The 23,183-nt window shown below is 43.1% G+C and overlaps 1 protein-coding gene and 2 long non-coding RNA genes across 8 annotated transcripts in view; 2 read left to right on the forward strand and 1 right to left on the reverse strand.

Moving 5' to 3' along the window:
* NR6A1 (nuclear receptor subfamily 6 group A member 1) overlaps positions 1 to 23,183 on the reverse strand; it is a 95,370-nt gene that overhangs the window by 49,513 nt on the left and 22,674 nt on the right. The gene's annotated exons all lie outside the window — the stretch shown is intronic.
* Positions 573 to 21,651, forward strand: LOC115334884. Of its 4 annotated transcripts, none has more exons than XR_003921288.2 (4): positions 573 to 896; positions 1,681 to 1,725; positions 15,743 to 15,772; positions 20,583 to 21,651. It is a non-coding gene; the product is annotated as an uncharacterized LOC115334884 (long non-coding RNA). The 4 variants fall into 4 exon arrangements; XR_003921290.2 differs by having other exon boundaries at positions 20,928 to 21,651; XR_003921287.2 differs by lacking the exon at positions 573 to 896 and having other exon boundaries at positions 1,002 to 1,725.
* On the forward strand, positions 1,738 to 3,932 carry LOC121232582. Its single transcript, XR_005931307.1, has 2 exons — positions 1,738 to 2,920; positions 3,582 to 3,932. It is a non-coding gene; the product is annotated as an uncharacterized LOC121232582 (long non-coding RNA).

Below are 23,183 nucleotides of genomic sequence, written 5' to 3' on the forward strand. Positions count from 1 at the left end.
CCTTGTCAAAATGTCCTCAAAGAAGAAAGAAAGGTCAAGGACTGAAAACAAGCAGAGAAAGAAGACTAAAAAGACTGGAAAAGAATGAGAAGAGAAAGTGGAACAAGTACATTAATGTCTCCCCACTTATCTCCATGGTCTTGCGTTCCCACTGAAAACACTTTACAAAAACAAGGTTGGCGCATCCTCGTTGTGCAATTCCAGAGACACCCGAGCGTCTCGCTTTACTGTTCCAGCACAGGGAGGGGTTACAGACAAGTGCACGGGAGCAGCTTTGGGTTTTGCTAGTCTAAAACCACCGAAACTAGCAAGTTAGTGGAATGCGTTTATCACCGTGTGGTCTCACTGGAGAACACGCTTAAACGCATTTTATTTCTGTCCTGCAGTAGGAACAGCAGTAGTTGCTCTCGCCGCGCTCCGACAGCAGCATCGTGACTAACAGGGACACTTGCAAAACTAGACGGAAAGTCGCCTTGATGTTACGTATTGTTCGGAGGCAGCTTTACCAGTGCGATGGGGCGGGAGGTGTCCAACCGCTCGAGAGGAGACAATCCCCGAGCCGTTTTCCAGCGAGCAGTCTACAGCGTACTTCCAAAGCGTCGCAACCTTACTACGACATGCTATTGCCTTTAAGTATAAATACGTCAGCTCACGTTAAATAAATCTACGTTCACGTGCTAAACACGAGACGCCGCGCCGGCCCACGCCGCACACTGACCCAGTTTCCCAGTGGCCCAGGAAGACCAGAACTAAATAAATCCCCCGGCCCGTGGGTTCGGGGAGGCCGACGAAAGCCGACGACCCCGACTGTCTGGCGTGATTAAGGGCCGTGTCACAGCTCGCTGGGGACGGGCACCCTCCCGGCGGGCTCTACGTGACTGGATGCCGGAATCAGGGTGACAGCCCCACAAAAGGCAAAAAGCACGGGGGGGGATTTGGGGGCCGAGCTGGGCACCCAACGTGTCGCTTCGGCCTCGTGGTAGGTGCGGCGCGGCGAATCGATGCGTTCCCTAGGGCTGGAGCTGGGGGGGGGGGGGGGGTGGTGTTCGCTTCGGGGTGTTTTGATCCCATTGTGCGACGGAGCTCCAAAACAAATCCCTAAGCGCTGCTCCGGGTCGTGAGGGAGCCGGGCAGCGCTACCGGCGCCCGGCGGTGGGGGGGGAAGCCGCGGGCCGCGCTCCGCCCGCCCGCCGGGAGGAGGCAGGTGTCGGTCCGGGGGGCGGAGGCGGTGCCCGGCCCGTCAGACGGCCCCGCCGCCGCCCGGCACCCAAACAACCGGCCCCGGCCCTGCGCCCCGCCGGCGGCGGCGGCGGGGGGGGGGCGGGTGGGAGGGTGACGGGGAGGTGGCCGGGGGGGGGGGAACCCTCCGGTGCGCGGGCCCGACCCAATCAGGAGGCGACCCCGCGCCGGGAGAGCGAATCGGCGTCGCCGCAAAGCGCACATGACCGGCTGCGCCCCTGCCCGTCATCTGGGCCCTATATAGCGGGGCGGGGGGCGGCGGACGGGGGCTGCGCGGCCGGCGGGGGCAGCGGCGGGGCCCGGCGGGTAACTCCGCCGCCCTGCCGGGCTGAGGGCCGAGCCCGAGAGCGGTAGGGAGCTGTTCTCCCTGCCTTGCACCGGCAGCAACTTTTTTTTTTTTTTCATTTTTTTTTTCTTTTTTTTTTTTTTTTTTTTGGAAAGCGAGCCGAGCGCGGAGCCTTCCCCAGGAGCGCGCCGCCCCGCCAGGTAAGGCTTTAATCCCGATTAACGGCTCGTTAGGGCTAAGGCCGCCGGGGAGAGTGGGGGGGTGGTGGGGAGCGGGGGCAGCCCTGCGTCCCGACGTGCTGTCAGGGGATTTTTTTATTTTTTATTTAATTTGGGTTTGTTTTTTTTTTTTGTTTCCAGTCTCATTTCTGCACGTGTTCCTTTGTTCTCCGAACAGAAGCTTTTTTTTTTTTTAAATATATATATATATATATCGGCTTAATGTAACACAGCTGGAGGGAGCCGCTCCCTGTGGCTGCCCTGGGGGGGTGTGGGTGAGGTGGAGGGGGGGGGGGTATGGGTTGAGCAGACACCCCCCCCCCCCCCTCCTATTCCTCCCCCGAAGAAGGAAAAAAAAAAAACTCCAGCCATTCCCCAGCGCTGGAAGTTGCTCCCGGGTCTGGGTCGGTAACCAGACACGCGTGTCGCCCGAGGGCTGGCGGGGAGGAACTGAGCCAGACGGGGACACAAAGGAGGGGGGGCAGCCCCAGACGAATCGTCCCCGCCCCGCGGTAGCGGAGCCCGGCGGTGCCGAGCCCCGCGGGACGTGGGGCTCGGCGGTGCCGGGCTCCGCTACCGCGGGGCGGGGACAGGGCGATGCCCCCGGTGTCCCCGTCCCCCCCCCTTTTGTCTGGCTCCGGGGTGACTCGGTCCCCCTCCGGTGACACCTGGCGGGACGCGGGGAGGGGGGGGTAAGAAGCGCTTAGTCGTCCGCCCGGGGATGATATCGCGACCGGCGACTGCTTAGCGACAGTTGTTGTTGTTATTGTTGTTGTAGCGGCTCTCGGGTGAGGTAGGAGAGGGTCGAGAGTGTCCAAATCTCGGGGGGGCGGGAGGGGGGGGGGGTTAGTTCTCCCGGCCGTGCAGACAGAGCTTTGCGAAGAGGTCTTGCTTCTACCAAGCAGTGTATCGCTCACGTTAATGACCGAAACCATTAACCAAAAAAAAAAAAAAAACCCCAACCCCAGAAACCAATCCCCCCCAAAAAACAGGCGGTAAAATGAACCCCGATTTGCAGTATTCCTGCTCAAACTATCCTGCTGGAATTCTTTCTTACCATAACTTAATCTAAATGTAATGCCTTTGCTCCCTAAACCATCCGCAGTTATTAACTGTGACTGTTGCGATGGGCTCTGTGTGCAATAAAAGACTCTGTCAACATATGCTTACAAATCTGGTATGTTCTAAGAAAATAATTAAATTTTCATAAACTTTCCCTATCGGTTTCTTAGCAAAACCAACTCATTTTTAAAGCTATGAGTAGGACTCCTCAACAAGTTTAGAAAGTTGAGAAGGGGATGATTTACCTTCCTTGTTTTGTCCAGGAATGCGAGATAGCATATTTTAAAAGTTAATAAGTATTAAAAGCCACGAGGAGCATTAAAAGTATATTTCAAACTCTTGTGCTTTCTGCAGCTAAGGCGCTGGGCTGCAGACCCGCCAGCCAGTTAAGCATTTGCAGCCTCCACGCAGAGCAGAGGTTATTCACATGGCTGTTCGAGAAACTCCATTCATATATCTGACTACCTGGATTTGAATAGAAACCAGACAGCAATTCTTTCGTCCCAGCCACTATTCGCCCCGCTGGACAATAGAGATTTGTTAGCACACAGGCACAAGCCCTGGGACACAAAGCTGGAGGCAGCAGAGATAGGGGCTTCAGTGCACAGGAAATTACAGCTTTTGATGCACTGTTGGCAGGTCTGCCGGTTCAGAAAAGCAACATGACTGTGCCATGTTTAAGAGCTCCTTACTGCCATTTTTAACCACCTAGAATGTCATAAAAGCTTTATTGTCACAGTACATAAAATCATGAAGTCCATATGGTTACTTTTCAGCTGCGGTCGCTGCCCCGTGTCTGGAAGGCAGAAGCGTGATCTGGCTGGAGATTTTAATTCACCGGCAGGGGGGTGGAATTAAAAGAATTTTGAGGACAGAAAACCTCAAAGTGTTTATAAAAAACAGAGATTCATTACTGAGGCAGCTGATGTCTAGCCTGAGATGTGTTTGTGTTCTAATGGACTTCATTTTAATGGTGGCTGTAAGGGGATGAGGCGGACAGCTGATTTCATCATAAAAGCTTCAGTAAATTTGCTCTGTGCATCTCCTGTATCAGTTGTGTAGGAGGACATTACTCAGTTGTGTCAACTTGGCAAATACCAAAATAAATAAGAAAAATAAAACCAAAACGTTCAGTGTCTGGTACCTCCCATTTCCCCTACTTTTCCCCCCAGTCTAGAGTTAAAATGAGAACTCCTCAGAGACTGGGCTTTAATCCGCTGATTGGAGCCAATGAGCAGAAATTATCAAGATCAGAAAACCAACCAGCGGGTTTTATTAGATGAAAAGCCTGCCCCTCACTGTGCACGGTGCCTCAGCTGAGGGGCGGAAGTCGGTTCGATCTTCACCCGAATAGCAGGAGGGTTTGGGCTGTTCCTCCTCATTTTCCTTATTTTTCCATAAATCTTACCTACCCTACCAACTTAGCACCAGATAAAATATCCAGTCAGACTGGGTATTAAGACTCTTAAAATTTGCACAGGCATACAGCATGAGAGAGCAGCCTGGACTGTCTCTACATGCAAGTGTCACTACAAGCGCAGCAGGAATGACTTAGCTCTCTTCTTCACCCAGGAAAAACAATGAAATTGAGAGTTGTAATACATTGATTGAAGTTGCGAAATGTGTGTTTTTATTATGAACTGCAGAGATACAAAGTATCATAAAATATAGAAAACAAAGGTTGGGCTGTTTGCTGCTCTTAAGCATATTTTATCAATGCAATCCTTGTGACCTCAGAAAAAGGGGAAGAATTTTGAAGTGAGGAAAACAGGTCCATCTTTCAAGGCACCTGGGAGATACCCAGGAAGAGTTGTGCTGATGCTGTGCACCAGCCTATTAGGCAGACAACGGACTTGCTTCCATTGCTCCTTTGAGCAACATAGGGCAAAAAAAGACTAGATGACTGAAACAACACAATTTTTGAAAAAAGTTAAATCCTCTCTAAGGTGCTACTTGTAAGATTAATAAAACATCCATATATGTGAGGGGCCAGCTCATAATTTTCAACTGCTGTTTCAGAACATTAGAAATACAAATGTGAATATAAATACTTTTCACAGGAGTCAGTTTTGTCCGAATAATTATATAATTTCCTTGAATTCTCTTCCTGATGCAGTACAATGGCTTGGGTGTATTACTTCTTAGTAAAACTTGGGTGATAAGAATCAGGCTAGATTACAATCAAGCTATTTTGATTTTAATTTTTTTTCTTGCTGGTACTTACAAACCCAGAAGGACCTACCTAAAATAAGCCTTTGAACAAAAATATTCTGGATTGTTTTTAATAAAGGTTAAGGATATTGATGGCTCTACCTACAAAGCGCTTTTAGATTAAATACCATGGTACTCTTAAAATACAGCAACCTCCTCTGTTACCTGTAAGACTGCTAATACTTGATGTTCATCCGGAGGCTGATTTTAAAACCTACCCCTTGAAAGTGCTGCCTAAAAAAAAAAATATGCTGGAAAGTTAAATTCTGCCCTTGGAGTTTGAGTACCTGTTAAGCTTATAACTTTGAATGGCAAACAGACCATTAGAGGTTGGCAAAAAGAGTTTCTGCCTAATCAAAATAGCCATAAAAGGAATGTCTGGGCATAACCCGCCCCTGTAAACATCTGCATACTCAGCTTGGACATGGGAATAATCCCATCATGCACGTAAGAAAAGGATGCTGATGGCTGTTCTTGTGTGGTCAGTTTTTTTAAACTGCACATAGAAATAACAGATAATTCAAAAGTCAGTTTTCCAAACTCCAGTTATGGCTATTCCAGTAGAAAGTTTATAAAGACTCACAAAAAAAGAAGAAACCTGTTAACCATTAACAGACTTGGAAGCCACAGCTGATGCAAAAGACCAGTGCGTATATATTAATGAATAGTCAGATTATATAGTATTGCATTCCAGGGTTAGTTGCCAATAAGAATGCATCAGGTATGCTGAAATCTAGCAATACGCTTGGCAATTTAACAAAAAAATGAGGAGTCCAAAGAATTTCATTTTATCTTAGTGATAGCCAGCAGATGCTGTAATCATTTCAAAACCACAGTATTGATTAATATCACTCGGAAGTTTCAAACATTAAGAACTCAAAAGACAACAATGGGGTATTTTTATGTTAAGGATAATGTGAAAGCATGGTTTTTTTCATAAGAAGCAACATGGATGTACAGACTGATGACATCACCTTTTTAAATTGACTTCAGTCATTCTCACTTTCCCTGTAGTGCCTGAAAATAGTTTGAACCATCAGCAGCTGTCCTGAACCGTAATACAAAGAAATTAACACAATCACCGTGAACGGCCATTGCATAAAACTGCAAATTTTGAGTGCACTGAAGTGCTGCATCTCAATACCAAAACCCCTTCTACATTAACAATTAATTGTGCCACCTAAATACACATGCGTGTGAATGAATATTGTAGGAAGCTTGAGAACAGGAATTCTGCCTGCTCAGTAGCAGGTCACTTTCAATCCTAGCTGCCTTGCAACTGTACGCAGTTTGGTTTTGCAACACCACATTACTCAGACCTGCGGTTAACCCGCATTTCACACAAGAAGGCCAGACTGTCTGAGATGAGATGCCAAAATGTGATTAAGAGCAGCAGAACGCTCGGGGCGGGCGTGCTGAAGTGGACGGGTACAGAGCGGCACGCGGGGCACTAACGTGTCTCCCCACCAGACACTGGGGCTGCTCCACAGCACAACTCAGAACTGCTTTTAATGCACAGTAGACATCATCTGTGTGTTCTGATGGCGGCTCCAGTGCCAGGCACGATGAACCTCAGAAGTGACGCAGTCATTTCTTGCCAAATACAGGCACGTTGAAACAGAGTTGGTGAGGTCCAGCAAACCATAGGTTATCAATCCAAAACATTCCTGTGGTACATTTACTGGTTCTTGATTTGGTAACCTAAATCAGTTTATAGTTTTCTTGAATTCTTGAAAGCATTCAAGGCTTTACTACTTGGTTTCTTTTGGGCTTACTGGCAGACCGTACATTTACTTTAGCACAAAAGTACACATCTGTCCTTTCTCACGTGTAGAAAGTCCGTAGCGCCTTCTGTAAATAACGCTACATCTCAAGTCTGATGTCATGAATAAAAAGGATCAGTCTGGTCTGTAAACAGAGGTGGTCAGGGTTTAAGCATACAGACTGTAATTTCCAGTCTCCCATATTTGCTTACATTTACAGCTGCACGCATGCCAATGCCCTGGAGTGTCAGCAGTTCCCATTTACATAATCACAGTGCCTTAAATCTGGGTACCACTAGCTCTTGGGCTTTGAGCTGAACAGACTAGACCAAGGGAACAAGAGAGCTCTCACCTAGCCAGAGAACATTATGCCTTCATGAGGAAGTCTGACAGGGCAGCTGCATTACAAAATATGGTTATACAAGGGACATGAAAACTCTCCTCTGGAACTGGATGCTATGAATGGCTATTCGTATTCAGATTTATTTCTTTAGGTGGAGTCTCAAATTCAGATTTTTAAGATGATAACACGTTTGCACACAAGGTTCACATGACAAATACAGATTCTAGTTATAAAACAGAATGCATTCAAGTTTGCCATATATTTTTTTCTGCTGAAGATTTAAATATCATGTGGCTTTAGCTTTCTTTCTGTTCACTGAATATCAAGGTCAATTAGGAATGATGTCTGGCTAGTACTCTCAGAGCAGATTAGACAGTTGCATCAAAAACTAGGACCATGTATAGGTCATCTGTTACTGTGACCTAGATTTCTGAGAATCTGTTCAATTTGTTTTATTGAAAATGTGGTACTACCTCAGTTCTGTTTCTCATAGCAAACCTCTCTATAATAGCAGAAAATAGCTTTATTAGATACTTAAGAGACGTTGCTTACTGCTTCTGCTAAGACACAAAGAAAATCAAATCCATGCAGCAGACCTGTGCCTGTCATCCATTTAATTTTAAAATAACTTAAGGTTCTGAAAGGCTTATGCCTTATAATCTAAAGCATTTGGTCCACATGCCAAATACTAAGCAATCTGAAATACATAATAGCTTAGCTTCAGCTTTGTTTGCCCTATTTAATTCATTTTTTTCCTTCAGTAAACAGTGGATAGATGCAATATTTCTGCAGTCTACTTTGGAAATGAAGAACATGCTGAAATATTTGAGTAGAGTGAGGCTATTTCATTTGTATCATCTGTATGAGCTTTGTGGTGCCCTCGAAGGATAGTTGGTTTGGATTGCTCAGCCTGAGAGCAGAACCAGACTTCCCTCCTAAAGCTCTGGTGTTTACTTACTGAGTATAAAGATTTTGCTATCTGAATTTTGACACTATTGCAGTATATCCACCTATGCTTTCTGGGTTGTCATTCTGAAACCACATAAAAGCAGATTTCCATTTGGAACATTTTATGACAAATTTCCTCTCCTCTCACTGCTCTTAATTGTTCCGGTTAGAAAGCAATTACTGAAACATAGATCATGCAAACACACCGGTTTGTTAGTGTAAGTATTTGGGAGAGGGAAGGGGAGAAGGTCTATCTTAAAATATTAGAAAATATTTTCTAAACATCAATGAGTTCAGTGTAAAAGGAAAACTATGAAAATAATGAAGTGATTGCAGAATCCGCAATTCAAAGAACAGTACGCCAACCAAATTTTAGAATTATCATCATCAGCAGCCTCTGTGGCTTATCGTGCTGTGGTACAAAACACATCTAGAACAGTTGTGCTCTCATCACACCCCAGGAGGAAAGGTAGGTAATACAATCAAACAGCAGTAGAAAGGGCACAAAAAAAAAAAAAAAAAAAAAAAGAAAATGTGCCCATAGATTGAGATTCACAGATTAAAGTCTCTAGCACATTACTCCCTCATAAATTGTACTTAGTGAATCTGTTCATTTTTTTTCAAAATTCTAAAGCTAGTTCTACTAAGTCATCTGAATTTTATACTACTTTCATATTCAAACTTTTATGTGCATCTTACAGCACACTGGGACCAATTTATTTTGTAGGCAAGATAAAAAACCAGCAATATTTGGGTGATGTTATCCAAAGATCATTCATCTAAATGAACATAAGTACATTTTCTCCTTTTTGTTTCACATGATGGCTGCATTTAAATAGGCTAAATGTATAATTCAGAAAAGAATGGCTGAGTCCTGCTCACCTGGGGTCATATCCACATCCATCCCATATTTAAAAGCACACAAAAGCAAAGAAATTAAATATATAGGAGGGGGGGAGGAACTCTTTCTTCCAACAGAATATTTGCCTGGTAACCAGATATAAGAGAGCACCTTTTTTTTTCCCCAAAATAATACTTAGTTGTTCTGCAAGAGTCTTAGAAGATACTTCTATTTTAAATTTTAATACCTGAAGAACAGTTATAAAGATGCTGCTGTTCTCTGTCTGAGCAGCATACACAAGAACAGTGGAAAGAAAAGTATTACAGAAATAGGGCTGCAGTTCTCTAAGGTCAATGCCGTGTGTGCATGCTGTAGTTCAGATCATTTGTAAACAAGGCTAAATGAATTTGGTGTGAAAATGTGAACAAACAGCAATGAAATGCAGTGGAAATTTGTCCATCGCATGGATTAGACCATGCGTAGGATGTAAGAACGTTTTTTCCCTGACAGCAAGGAGCGCTATACATTGAGGCCTCATGGTACCTGCTGTGACTAAACGGGAGTAGTCAAACCCAGAAAATGGGAAGCCAGCATCTTGCACAAGTTCAGCGAGATCAGGGCACTTGTTCTGTGTGTAGCACCCATTCAGCTCACGAAGAAGATGTACTTCTCATTGAAAGAATAATGCATTTCCAGCTAAGTCACATGTTGGCAAGTGATAAAAAATCTCACAACGGCTGGGAGGAGGAGAACAGGGAAGATGATAGGATGGATCATCACCTTTTTCCTGCTCATTACGACGTCACTGTAATGTCATTTTCTTTCCTTCAGTTACAGTTATTGGAAGTAAAGTCTTTATTGTACTGAGTGTATCGTGAAATGGAGTCTTACAAGATGGCAGCATAAAATTGACCCAGAGGTGCCATGCTGCCAAAACTGAACCAAAAAGTGAGATTTTAGAGGCGTTTCTTTTGAGAACAACTCCCAATCTTGAAGTCTATCGGATGAGAATTGCTGGGTTATAAAGCTGAAAAACAGAAACTAATTATCTTCAAAGGGACAGTTATCAATGAATCGGGAGGAGACATTATGATTATGAAAAGCAAATCGTTCATTTGATTCCTTCCCATCCATACTGCTTCCCAAGCAGGTAACCTAAGCTTTATCCAGCTAGTATTGCTAATATTCCAAACAGTGAGTCAAATATAAAAGTCCCAATTAGCATATGAAAAAAAAATCTGTATTTTTATATTGTTATGTATGATCAGTGTGTGAACAGGGGCATGCTGCAGCAGTTAAAATGGGGGTCGTGCCACTGGTCTGGAGTCACAGGAAGCCACCTGTGAAACATCCTGCTCAGGAACGGACCTTCCCTTCTGTAGCAGGGATCCTGTTTTAGTATAGTCTTTAAAAATCAAGCCATATAGACAAAAGAGATACCTCAAATTTCTCTCCTGATTAGTTTGCAAGATGCTTTTCCCATGTCTGTCAATCGCACATGCGGGTTCTGGGCATTTCTTCTGTATCTCAAATTGAAAAACTAAAATGATTCCTTGTAAGACACACATACCAGGGCAGGCACCACATTCAGGATGAGCTCACACAACGAAGGCTTCGCAGCATGCACTGGCTCATCAAAAACAAAGATGACCTTAATTCCAAAAAAACAGGATTCTCTCTAACATTATCGTCTCCAGCTACATTGTACATTTCAGAAACAATAACAAGGGAATCGCAGCTTGACAGTCGAGACTAGTATGAGAACGGAAGGCATTTTCTGCCCTCCCTACCCTGAAAAAGACTGGCCAAGTCCAGTCTGACTAGTTCCAATCTCAGAGCAAAAAGGCAGTTCTCTGCAACAGAACTGATTTTTGCGAAGACTGTCATACTAATGACTGTGCCAGCAATTTCTAAAATACTAAAAGGCAGAAAACAATCTCAGTAACAGAATCATCTGCAGTTAGGATCATCTCTCTCCTTCTCAAAACGGAGGCACAGGAACTATGCCTAAATTCACAGCTAATGGGAAATCTTTCTGATCTTCACAGAGACACAGAGTTGCCAGCCAAGAAGAGCAGTCAGCATAGGAGTATCTTCTGAAGAAGTACTTATCCTAAATTCACCACCATGATAAAGATAAAGCGTCCTAGGTCTAGGGCAATGCAGTATTTCAGTGATGAAGAATTGTTAGCATGTTTAATATACCAAAAGAGACAATGTTATTTATATCTACAGAAGCTGCTTACCCAGCATTAGATGTGTCAGGGCACAGTACAACTGCAGGAATTTGTCAGGAGGACACCTGAGATTCCTCTCTATTAAAAATGATGAATCTAATATAGACAATAATCTTAATGGCAACAACTGTTATCTTAAAAGATGGGGGATAAAAGTTTACAGGAAAGCTGTGTAAATTCATGAAAAGAAAAATGCATTCATGGTTACTGAATGCACAGAAGCCTGTCTCCAGAAGTCTCTCCGTGTGTTGAAAAATGTCTGGAAGACAGGAGATGGTTAGTAGGAAATATGCAAGTTTCTCCTCCTTGTATCCTTTTCTAAACATCCATTAGCCACTGTTTTGATTGTGTTTTAGTCAGAACTGCTTTATTGATTGCAGCCAACAGCTACAATTCAATAATGGTCCCAAACATGAAGGCAGTTTTTTCCCAACAAAGACAATTTCTGAAGTTATGTGAAACGAGATGAAGATACACTTATTATTAAGACATCCTGGGCTGAGGTCATTTTCATTCCATGTACGCTGCAGGTACAAACAGCTCATAAATGCAGCTTGCTCCAAAAACCATCCCTGCTGGGTCTACTCAGAAAAACATCCCTTATGCCACCCTTGGGGTGCTGGAAAGCTGTTACAGTCCTGAAGAAGCCCCTTATCTTCTCCCCAGTTTGCCCGGGTGAAGTTGTACTTAGTCCTTTGGAAAATTTGGTGAAGAGGCAGTCAGGTCTTGCAACACTGTGTGTCTGATCCCTTCACCTTACACAAAAACAACTTTGGAGACAGGATAGCGAGCTGGAGTCTAATCCAGTACGATCAGTCCTGTGTAAGTAGGTCAGCAAAAAAGCTTCTGACCGTGGTAACATCTTCCAGCCCCAGCCGCCCTTCTCACTACAAGCAAATTTGACAAATACTTCCTTTAGCAGGTAACAGGAGATGGAGGGTTTGGTTCTGAGAGCTTGTGTGTTTGTTCTAGAAAGGTAAAACAAGTTTTGTTTAAAAAATACAACTATTTCAGCAGCTTGGAAAAAGTTCAGTAAAGAGCTTAAAAAATTAGAGGGCATCTGATTACTCAACCTGGGATATCACATTTCAAGAACATCCAGACTAGCTCATTCATAAATGCCTTATTTTATCATGTTTGGCAAAAAGAATCAAAACCGAAATAATTTTACTTTTCTGCTAAAATCACTTGCTGAGACTTAGTCCAATATTTCCCAAGGAGTATGTAATATAAAATTATTTGTTTTGTTGCAAAATCACCTCCCTGTAGTTCAAAAAAAGTTTCCACTCTTCCATATGCTCTTGAAACAGAAGTTCGCACATCGAGTTTCTGAAGAGCAAGTCAAACTATTTTTCCCTGCTAACGCCCATCTTCAAGGTTCTGCTTTCCCCCTGCAAAACCAGACCCATTACCAAGCTCAAGGCAGTGTTGCTCTGCTCTATGTGGCTCATTTGTGCAGGTGAAGATACTAACAGATAGGACAAAACTCCCTAGCCTTTGCTGGTTTGCTTCAGAGAACTTTATTTTACTGGTGACAGTCTTTCCGATTATTTAATTGCTCTCATCTTTTCAGAAACCTGTTCAGCTCAGTGATGTCTTTAGGGCAGTCTGTACCAGAACTGGACAAAGTATCATTTCAGCAGTTACAGAAGAACTAAAAGCAGATGCAACAGCCTCTGTTCCTATTCAATATTTCATTGTTTGCACAGTAGTAAAAGTCAGATTGTGCACACACATGCAGTTAATTATCTACCATAGCAAGTACGGCTTCATACAGTGGAGTCCTTTATGTTCACACATGGTCTATATTCCTTGTTCCCAAACATGTAACTTTGCATTGGACTATACCAAAGCAGTCACTTATGCTTGATTTATCTATAGATACAGACTTGTGTCACTTTTCTGTCTAAAAAACCCCAAACGTGCTAACACCTGCTACTGTGTTTCTCCCAGGCCAGTAACAGCAATGTTTTAGGACAGGGCAAACAGTCACTCTAAGACTGCACCAACTGGATCAAGTTCCCACTTAGAATTGCATTGAGATCTACCCGTTTGTCATTTCTTAATCCTTTTAACATTTGCCACAGCAAATTTGTATCATACCAGTTTAAGTTGTCATACAGCATTAAGTCAAACACCTTACAAAAGTCTAGGGTATGTTGCATCCACAAGCAAGCTTGTCAACTCAAAATCAGATCAAAATAACTTGATAAGTCCTCCATAAATCACTGGAAACTGGTATTAACAGCATTTCTCTCGGGTCCCAGAAGAGCTCTGCATTGATTTTCTCTAGGATCACTGTCACAGCACTATGTTTTAAAAGGGCAAATGGAACAGACTGGTAACTGCCCCCTGATTTCATGTAGTCCCAAGACTTGTCAAGTAGTAGTCAGTCCAAGGAGCTTTTGGACAGTTTAAAAAAATAATCTCCAATGCTAATTGTGGAAGACGGCTGAATCTGAAGTGTTTGGCCATGGCATTGCTACTTAAATGCTTGCCCAAATTTCAGTGAAACAAGGGCAATGACTAAAAATACTGCCAGCGATTACATGCTCTTGTCTCCCTGTTGTCTCGTCAAGGTGTATTTGCATGCTTACGCTGCTGAAGTCATTTACATCTACAAAGAAAACACATTTTTGTAGTACAATTAAAGCTTGTTACAGGACAAAGTAAACATGCTTGCCCATGGCATTTCCATGGATGCTTCAAGGCAGGCACTAAGACTCTGTGTCGTGTGCTGAGCACAATCTCAGCCCTGATTTTCATTCACTGGAGTTGCACACCTCCCTTGTAAGAGTCACAGCTATAGCACGGGGTGGGTGGAAGGGAAAGCATAGCCGTTTTACTACCAGACACATACATTAAATTTATTTAGTGACACCTTAGGGCAGTGCCATTAGGATTCCTGCCCTGCTATAAATAAAAGCCTTATTGTGAGGAACTAATAGAATGATTGCATTAGGGTGTAAGTATTGTTCAGGCACCGTAAATACACAGAGCACCAGAAACATCCACAAAATTAACTAAATCCTGTCCCGGTACTTCAGACAATCAACAGGTTAGCAGCCTCTTTGTTTCAGGGTTTGTATGCATATTTTGAGGAAACCATTTTCTTTATACAGAAACCCATTCTCTCCACTGTAAGTTGAAAGGAAACCCCATGTGCTCTGAATCTACAATATTTTCATTGTAAAGTTCTACTTCAGCAATCCACTACCTCCCTGATTCACGTCACTACACTGATGACCTCAGAGGGATTCCAGTTTATACGGCGTTCCACATACAGAGCTAACAGAGTCAGGCTTTCAGAGACCCATGCCCCATGGTTGACTGCCTTTAGCATCCAGGGGAGGTGTCGGGTCCACTTAATGCTTTTTCCACAACAGAAAATAATAATTAAGCAGTAACAATAGAGGTGGCAACTGTCAACTATGAGCTGGTTTCAGTGCTTGCTAGGCGAAAAGTCTGAGAGGAAGGTATGTTGAAGATTCATGGCAGGTAATAACTTTTAGGGTGTGTCAGACCAAACTAAGCAGGCCACAGAATAACAACGTTAACAGCATCTTACTAGTTCTGCCACGCTAATGCAAAAAAGTGAACAGAAGTTCTTGTACAGTAGGCTCAGGCAACAGTCATTCGGTACAGACTTTTCTAACTGCCCTCTCCTCTGCTCACCCAGCTCAAAGCTGTCGTGGGTGCTTTGGTCCCCGCTGTCAAGGCTTCCATTAAGCATAAATACACTTCAATAGGGAAGAAAAACAGGGAAGAAAATAGATGAAAAATGACATGACCTGTTTTGTGGTAAGACACAGGCAATCACTTGAGCAACAGTAAGAAGAGAAAGTACTAGGAGATTGTGGAAGAGAAATCCTATCTTCGTGCTGGTAGCACTCACTACTGTAGTTTTCACATGGCTCTTGCTGTAACAGGTAATCCTCTCTTAAGTTTCCTTCACTATATAGATCTATACATATGTATGTATGTATATACACACACACACACCCTCCCCAGAGAGAGAAAGGACTGGAGAATGGAAAGAGAACATGGATTTTGTATGCAGTTCTGGGGGTAAAACTTCCAACAACAGAACAGTTGTAAAGATTTCATCTTCTTCTATCCTGAGCCTTGCACATATTGCCCAGTTACAGTTTCCAGAGAATTATTTTATAATTTCAGAATCTGTCCAAAAATCTAGCTGATGGGGAGCTTTGAACTTTGCAAGAGGGAAGGAACATGCAGCCAGGATACAGAAATAACATGTACAGTTTGTTTTTAACATTCAGAAGAAATTCAAGCTCTCAAATCATGAAATGAGAAGACGAAAGTTACCAAGTCCAAGGTCAGCAGAGGTACAAAAGGAGGAACAAGTAGTGAACTGAGGAAAAAGCCTCTCTCACAATGTAGTTTAAATATAAACAGACTGGTTTGGTTTGTTAAAACCAAAATTTCATGGCTGACTTGAACTTAGTTTCCTTGATTTATGTTATACCTACCACATGTAGTCACCCTTCACACTGGGACACTCATGAGGCTTAACAGTCAAGGCTGAGCATTGCTTGTTATTAATTCAAATTTTCTTTGTTCTTTCCACCAGCTCCTACTCCAAAAAGATGGCAAGAAAAAGGTGAGACTAATTCTCAGAGAATTCTTTTGATTTTCAGTATCAGTTGATGTTTAATGATACCATTAAAATCAGTCCATTTAAGTGCGACTACAAACTCTATTCTGGGAGCAAGCTCATCTCTTAGACAGCTTACTCAATATAGTAGATGGTTTCAAGTACTTTACTAGACAGTACACTTACTGTTAAGTTACATGTATCAGCTCAGGATATTCAGAGACACTTAACAGTCCCTACGACAAGAGAAAATACTCTCAATTAAAAGCAAGTCTCCAGAATTTAAGTGATAAATTATCCCCACTAACTATGTAGGCTCCACTTCACTTACAGCAAAGTTATTTCAGATGTAGCGGCAGATTTCATTTTTAACAAACAAGCTACAAATAATTCCACTCTCTCAAACCATGCAAGCCAGGTGGAAAAAGTGACGATAATTAGACAGATGCAATATAGAGATTTAAAGAGAATAAATCCCTTTTGCCACTTTTCAGGGGAAAGATAATGCAATTCATTTATTCTAACCAGTACATTCTTAGGCAGACATTTACATATTCAGTTTAAAACATGCAGTTAAGCTGCTCCAATAATGTTCTAGATCACATTAAAAATGATCCAAGCATCAGAAGGACTTCTCATGCAGTGGTTCACTCTGGGCAGGATTTCCCATACCCCTGAACACCAGGCTGCTCAATCTCCATTACAGGGAATGGAGGAATCTGACTTTAAACAGTTAAAGTCCAGCACTAAATGCCTCTGTAAACTTGCCCATGGCATACAGACTCCCTGGTGGTTCAGTGATGCCCTTTCATGCTTTCAGCTGCCACAGACACAACTCTAGAGGATTTACCAATGAGTTTCTTGCAGCATGTAGGGCCACAACGTCTCAGTAGCTCAGAGTATCAGACAAGTTAGCGAGCAGAGGGAAGAAACCATTGGGTGAAGAAGCTGCAGCCAATACCAAAAACATTGTAGGGTCAAGTTAATCCAGTTGGAATCGAGTGACTGAAGAAGCATCGTGACCAATCCCCATCCCACTCCCCAGCAGCTCTGCCCAGGAAGATGTTCCTGCCATTGAAGGGTCACCTTAGTTCAACCAAGCAGTTGCTGAGAATCTGCATGCCGTAAAGCAATGGCACAATTAAAGCCTTTAAAAACCCATGGTCAAGAAGAGAGGGGATAGGAGCTGTACAAATAAAAACAGATGTTATGTACTCCAGTAAGAAGTAGATCCCCCCTGCCACTCTCACTTTTGTTGGTTTACAGTTATGGGTGTCCCCCCGACTTTTTTTTTTTTTTTTTTTAAAGTGAACTTTATAAAGAAATCTGAAAGATTATAAACACCCTTAGCATAGCTATTTAGAATATGCATATCCACAGGAGGAAAGGCTTTTTCACAACTGCAATTCAGATATATTCAAAGCTGTTTTAAAGAAACACTAAGTCAACTTAGCATCCATAACTGTAGTGTTACACTTCTGCAATTCATTAGTCCTCATGGTTCCATTTCGTAATTAAAATACTTGCAGTTTAAGACTTTACAATAAAGAATGTGCAGTCCTCAGCAGTGTTTCCACTGCTAGTCTATGGAAAACATATGCATGGAAAATATGTACAGCGCATGTATACAGCCATCTTTGGATAGCTTCAGTGAACATTCAACGCTGTCGGTGAGTTTGAGAACTAGAAAAAACCATCGACCGTTGACTGTACCTTGAGGTTTATCACAAACCCTCTGTTAAATGGAAAGCTTGAACCTTCATAGTTTTTCACATATGGTTGCCATTAACAGGTCATGATTTACAGATTATATTAAGAGCTACAGAGGTTGAGTTTTTCCAGTTCTTCTACTTTCTCCAACAATGAATTGGTGTATAAGAAATGTTTGTTTTCTCTTAAAAAAAAAAAAAAAAAATTAAAACTTTATACTAGAGCAGAATTTCTGCAAAACAAAGTATCTGAGAGTAATGGAAGGTTTTGTATGGGCAGCACAAAAGCAGTAACGTATCCGCACCATATGGTATGCTTGGAAACAAATCTGAGCATGGTGTATGTTCAAAATAGCAGAATACAGGCCAGATCAGGAGGGAAACCTCGTTTCCATTTGGGCTGGCAACTTGAGCTTCGCTGGAAAAAGCTTTGGAATGTCAGTTCATTTGCTCACAGGAACCTGCGCTCGATTTCAGCAGCTGCTCACCGGGAACGCTGGCTGAGGACCGGATCCCTCCCAGCAAGGTCCAGCTGCTCCTTCGACTCACGCTGTCGCTTTATGACTAGGCAAGCAAGAAAATGTCCTTCCTTTCAAAGGAACAGCCAAATGCACAGGCACCTCAGCAGTATCTACATGGTACCCTTTCTATCCCGTCTGGGTGACTAGATGTAGAACTGTACACAGCAGGCTCTAGTAGCGCATGACTTCACAAGGGTGCAGGCAGTTGGTTTGCCCCCACAGGGACTGCAGAACCCATAAAAGAAGAAACTACTCAAAGCACATGCCAGGGAATGTTGTCTTAGGCTGCTCTAGAAGAAGAGATCTTCTAACATGTATAATTTTACTTCTGTATACAGTCACAGATGGGCAGCACTTAATAAAATAGATAACCTGTCTCAGGACCAAGAGAAAGCACAGGCTCTTGAAAGTTAAGGCTGTTCCCTTCAAGCACACTTTGCACCTTTATATGCTCGTATCATATGACCTAGTGGCATTAAAATATCAAAACAGGCCTTTGTCAAAACACATGCCAGTAGAAGGTGGTTCAGCTGATAGTTACATGCACTATCAGAGCCTTCCTACCATAAAGGACTAAAATGCATAACATCTAAAAATCTTGAACCACGCAGAAGTTCACCGTCTGAAACAGTAGCTCAAAGTGATAAACCACTTGTCGACAGCAGTGGAGACCTCGGTAATCATGATGGCATTGTAGTTCTTTTGATAGCCAAGAAGTAGACTCCATGAGGAAATGATAGGCCAAGGGGTAATGGCTTTAAACTGAAAGAGGATAGATTTAGATTAGATGTAAGGAAGAAGTTCTTCCCTGTGAGGGTGGTGAGGCACTGGAGCAGGTTGCCCAGAGAAGTTGTGGATGCCCCATCCCTGGCAGTGTCCAAGGCCAGGTTGGATGGGGCTTGGAGCAACCTGGTCTAGTGGAAGGTGTCCCTGCCCGTGGCAAGGGGGTTGGAACAAGATGATCTTTAAGGTCCCTTCCAACCCAAGCCATTCTAGGATTCTATGATAAATGCTTTTAAGCAGGATGTGTCTCATACTGGCATAATGCAAATACTTCCGGGATGAGGCCCAGCCCTCACTGAGATAGAGGACAATGTGCTGCTTGAGAATTTTTGGAAAAGAATATAAACGCAAGAATAGGGAAGGTTCAGTGAATGCGCCATTTTCAAACCCTTGGGGTACACAGAGTCAAAAACCATGTAAACTACAAAACAGATACTCCTGACCGCAAGAATCTGTAGTATAAGTGGAGTAACCAAGCAAAATAAATCTCCTCTACCAAAAAAAGGCAATTTATACCATATTTTTAATGTAGTTTCTAAACTGAAGAATGTTTTTCTACTACTCTCCCTGTGAAAGTGTACTTTCCAGAAGCCACCAAGCTTTTACTTTCCAGAAGCCACCAAGCTTTTAAGAAGCCCTAAAATAGTTGTAGGTCCTGAGGTGAAGACGACTGCAATACTATTCCATGTGAAAACACAGTAACAGCGGAGCAGTCTGAAAGAACAGCACTGCACATCTTTAGTATCTAATGGCTGCAATCAACATTCATTGCTGTCGGTGGGTTTTCATTTCTATCAACTCACTGATCAATGAATGCAAACTGCGGACCAGCTAGCTAAGAGACTGTGCAGTCATACATCTCGGGGCATCTTTCCAGCAGAAAAGTGACTTTTTGCTGAGGAAGCAGTGTATTAAAGTTCTGCCTCCCAATAACTGTGTAGGGCAGGTCTATAGCTCTGCCATTATCTCACCAAAGTAGTTCAGGACATGTCATCCAGCTCCTTCATGGGCGCTCTTTGCCACCTGACAGCCACTGTGAAGATTAACATCTTACACATCAGTAAATTCCAGATAAAATAAGTATTCCTTGTAGAAAAGCAGACATTGTATCAGGGCACAAACACAGCTTTTTTTGAGGCATACTAACTGTATGAAGCATGCCACGCATCTTTTTTTATGAGAACAAGCTCCTCTTCGATTCAATACTTTAAGAGCTTCTGCAGCAGTGCAAGAAAGATCCTGCCCTCCAGCCCCCCAGACACTCGTGCAGTGCATTGGACCCTCATGAGTCTATGAAGTCTATTTGTCTGCTGAGGCGGTGGTGTTCTTCTAAACAGAGGAAAATCACAATCCATCCTCAGCATAGACGGGAGTTAGTCCTCCCTGTCATTTATCAGCTTCAAGAGAAGGTGCTTCCACACTGAATACTTCATAAAGAATACGAAAAGCCTTCTGTTTTCAACACGGAAACCTGATCAACAACTGTCAGGTGCATTTCTGTACAAGTCTATACTGCTTACTGAAGCACATTAAAAATAGTATCTTGTACTAGGTATATTTTTGCTGTGAAGTGCTTTTTTAAATAAAGTTTTACTTATGCAAACTCAGTAACTTCAATTTTTTCTCATTATACTACAAATTTGAACATTATGTGTAATCTCCACCACAGCTTTACAGCACAAATGAAGGTTTAACTTGAATTCTTTAGTTTGGAGCATTGATATTGTTTGTGCTGTAAACCTGTGGTGTTGGCTCCCAGAGACTTTTTGTGACACCTTTACTCTTCCTAACCCTGAAAACCAGCCTCTAGCCACACAGCAAAAGCGATCTGCAAAGGCAACACACCAGAAAGGTTTCTCCACACCTACAAACCAAACTCCTGTCAGAGATTATACTCCACAACCAGCTCTAGCCAGGTGATCTCCATCCCAGTATTTTCAACTGAAAGATGACAGTGAGCTGCTACTATAGCAGCTCTTCTTCCTGAAGTTAAAGCCAAGACAGGTCCATCTGTATCAGGAAAATACCAGAAGAAACACAAAGAGAAAATGCACTTCTGTATTGACAGATATTATCAGGTTGTTAGTCCTAGCCACATTTCACTGTTCATGTTTCAGCCACCTGCCAAATTTATTCTTTGTTTTACAGCATGTAAGCGATAGCAACAGAGCCACCCATGGACAGCATCATCATAACCCTTCACAGCACTCTCAGCGTAACACAGCAAAGCCATCCCATTACTACTGAACAAGAACCTTCCTGGCCTGGGAAGGGGTCACGTTTCAGAGGACGATGGGTGAAAACAATAGCCTTTCTTCTATCCCTCTTTCCCCAGATTCCCAAAGCCTGTGTTGCCAAGCCACCTTATTCTCATGACAGATATTCCTGAAGGACTTTACACCATGCTGGACTCTGCAGTGTGATGTGGTCCTTCCCCTAGAAACCCTTCCCTGCCCCCTGCTTTACTCCTCTCCTTCAGGGCTTGGGATCTCCCCGTGCTCTGGGCAGGTATCAGAGCTGCTTCATCAGCCAAAGATGAGTTGCAGGGCAGAGCAGACACAGGGTAGTTAGTCAGCAGAAGCAGGGAGCTTTGCAGTACAGTCAGGTCCAGGGAAGTTGGTTCCAGCCAGCAACACACACTGGAAGGCACTGAGCCCTACCATGCTACTGTTTTAAATATTGTTAAAAGATATTTCAGTTTGTTTTCCTAGACACCTTAGAAGTTATTTGGATAACTTGCAGTGATCTTATTTAGCCCAGGTTAAATATGAGCACTAAAAGCATGATGTAACTCTTTAAGAACTGCAGGGGGATTTTTAAAGGGGCAGAACAGTTGATCAACTAACTCAATGTTAATAAAAGTGACACCTAACTATATAGTCCTTTGGTAAATCTCTACTTTCACCATCAGTAAAGTGTAAACCTAAGCTTTACCTGGTTATAGGAAATGAAACTTCCTCCTGAGTGAGACAAGCTATGGAACAACACTGGGTCCTATGATGTGATCAGTGAGAGATGACAAAGACTGAAGTTGCAGGGCTTTGGATTGAAAGGGATAATAAGAACAGGAGGGGGCAAAGCAGAAAATTCTCAATGGTTTAAGATGCTGCTGCAGAGAGCATCTTTCATTGCTGTGGTGGGCAGGGCAAGCTTCAATTACAGCAGAAAAGATGCAGGTCAGAAAAGCTTTGTGCAGGAGGAAGGCTAGTGAGTGCTGGAGCTGCCTGCCTAGGGCAGGCAGGGACCCTCCTGCTCTGTGGGTGTCCAGGGAGGATCAGACCCATACTGCCTTGACACAAAGAACCACCACCTCTTGAGCTGTCCTCCAGATATTTTTTTTTTTAATGATTTGCATGACACACCTGTGCCCAGGAATGCCACTCTCTCTGGACAATGTGATGCAGCAGTTGCTGAGACTACCGTGCAGTAAAGGCAAGAGGCCCCTGTGATGCATACCACCGCTCTCCAAAACGCCATGCTCAGCGAGGAGAGGGCAGGACGTGACCGAACAGGGAAAGCGGATGCTCTTTCGCTCAGCAGCGGTATCAGTCAATTCACTGTGCAATAAAGGGTCCAAATGCTTTTCTTATGCCTTGTTGACTCCCCCAGTTGCTTATGGGATTACGTTAAAGCAGCCTGTTCAGACATGCTGTGCTGATATCCCACAATAACTGTCTCCCTAAGCTTGCTGTACAGTTCAAGTCAGAACAACTTACTAATGACTTTTTAACTCCAATTAGGTGAACAGTCAAAATATATCCCTCTTGGCTTGTTCTGCTAAAAGACTTAAACTTGTTCAATTTTATACAGGAACAGCTTTACTGAGTTCAGAGTTACAAGCTAAACGGACCAAACTCTTTGCAAAACTGGGGCTTTAGAAAAAAAATCTCCTCTCTCCCCCAGCCTGACAGTGAAGGGCTCTTTTCAGTCACCGCAGTCACCCATAGCAAGCATTTCCACCGAAACCCTTGGTAAGCATAGTAGTTTGATATAGAGAATTGACTACAGTAATATAAAAGTGAACAGCCTGAAAGCATGCCCACCAAGTTGTTTAAACATTATGAAAACTAGACAAATGACTCATTTTTGATGCAATTTGACATTTTGCCTTTGAAATTTCAAATTTTTCAGCCTGTTTGGAAGACTCATGCAAAAGTGAGAGCGCACAATTTGGATTTTTTCCAGTGGCATCTTACATGATGTATAAGAAAGCACTTGTGTATTATTTTAAAGACATTTCAGCCTACTGGTTTTCCCCACATATACCTCTATGAAAATACAAAAGAAAATACAAAATACCAAAGTCCTGACAAAGGTGTCCATCTTTACTGCAAGGAAATGTGAAAATAATTCACTACAATTACTCTGAATAAGACATTTCAGACAAACAGGAAAAACTACAGT

The sequence above is a fragment of the Aquila chrysaetos genome, chromosome 24 (assembly GCF_900496995.4).
Source record: "Aquila chrysaetos chrysaetos chromosome 24, bAquChr1.4, whole genome shotgun sequence".
NCBI lineage: Eukaryota > Metazoa > Chordata > Aves > Accipitriformes > Accipitridae > Aquila > Aquila chrysaetos.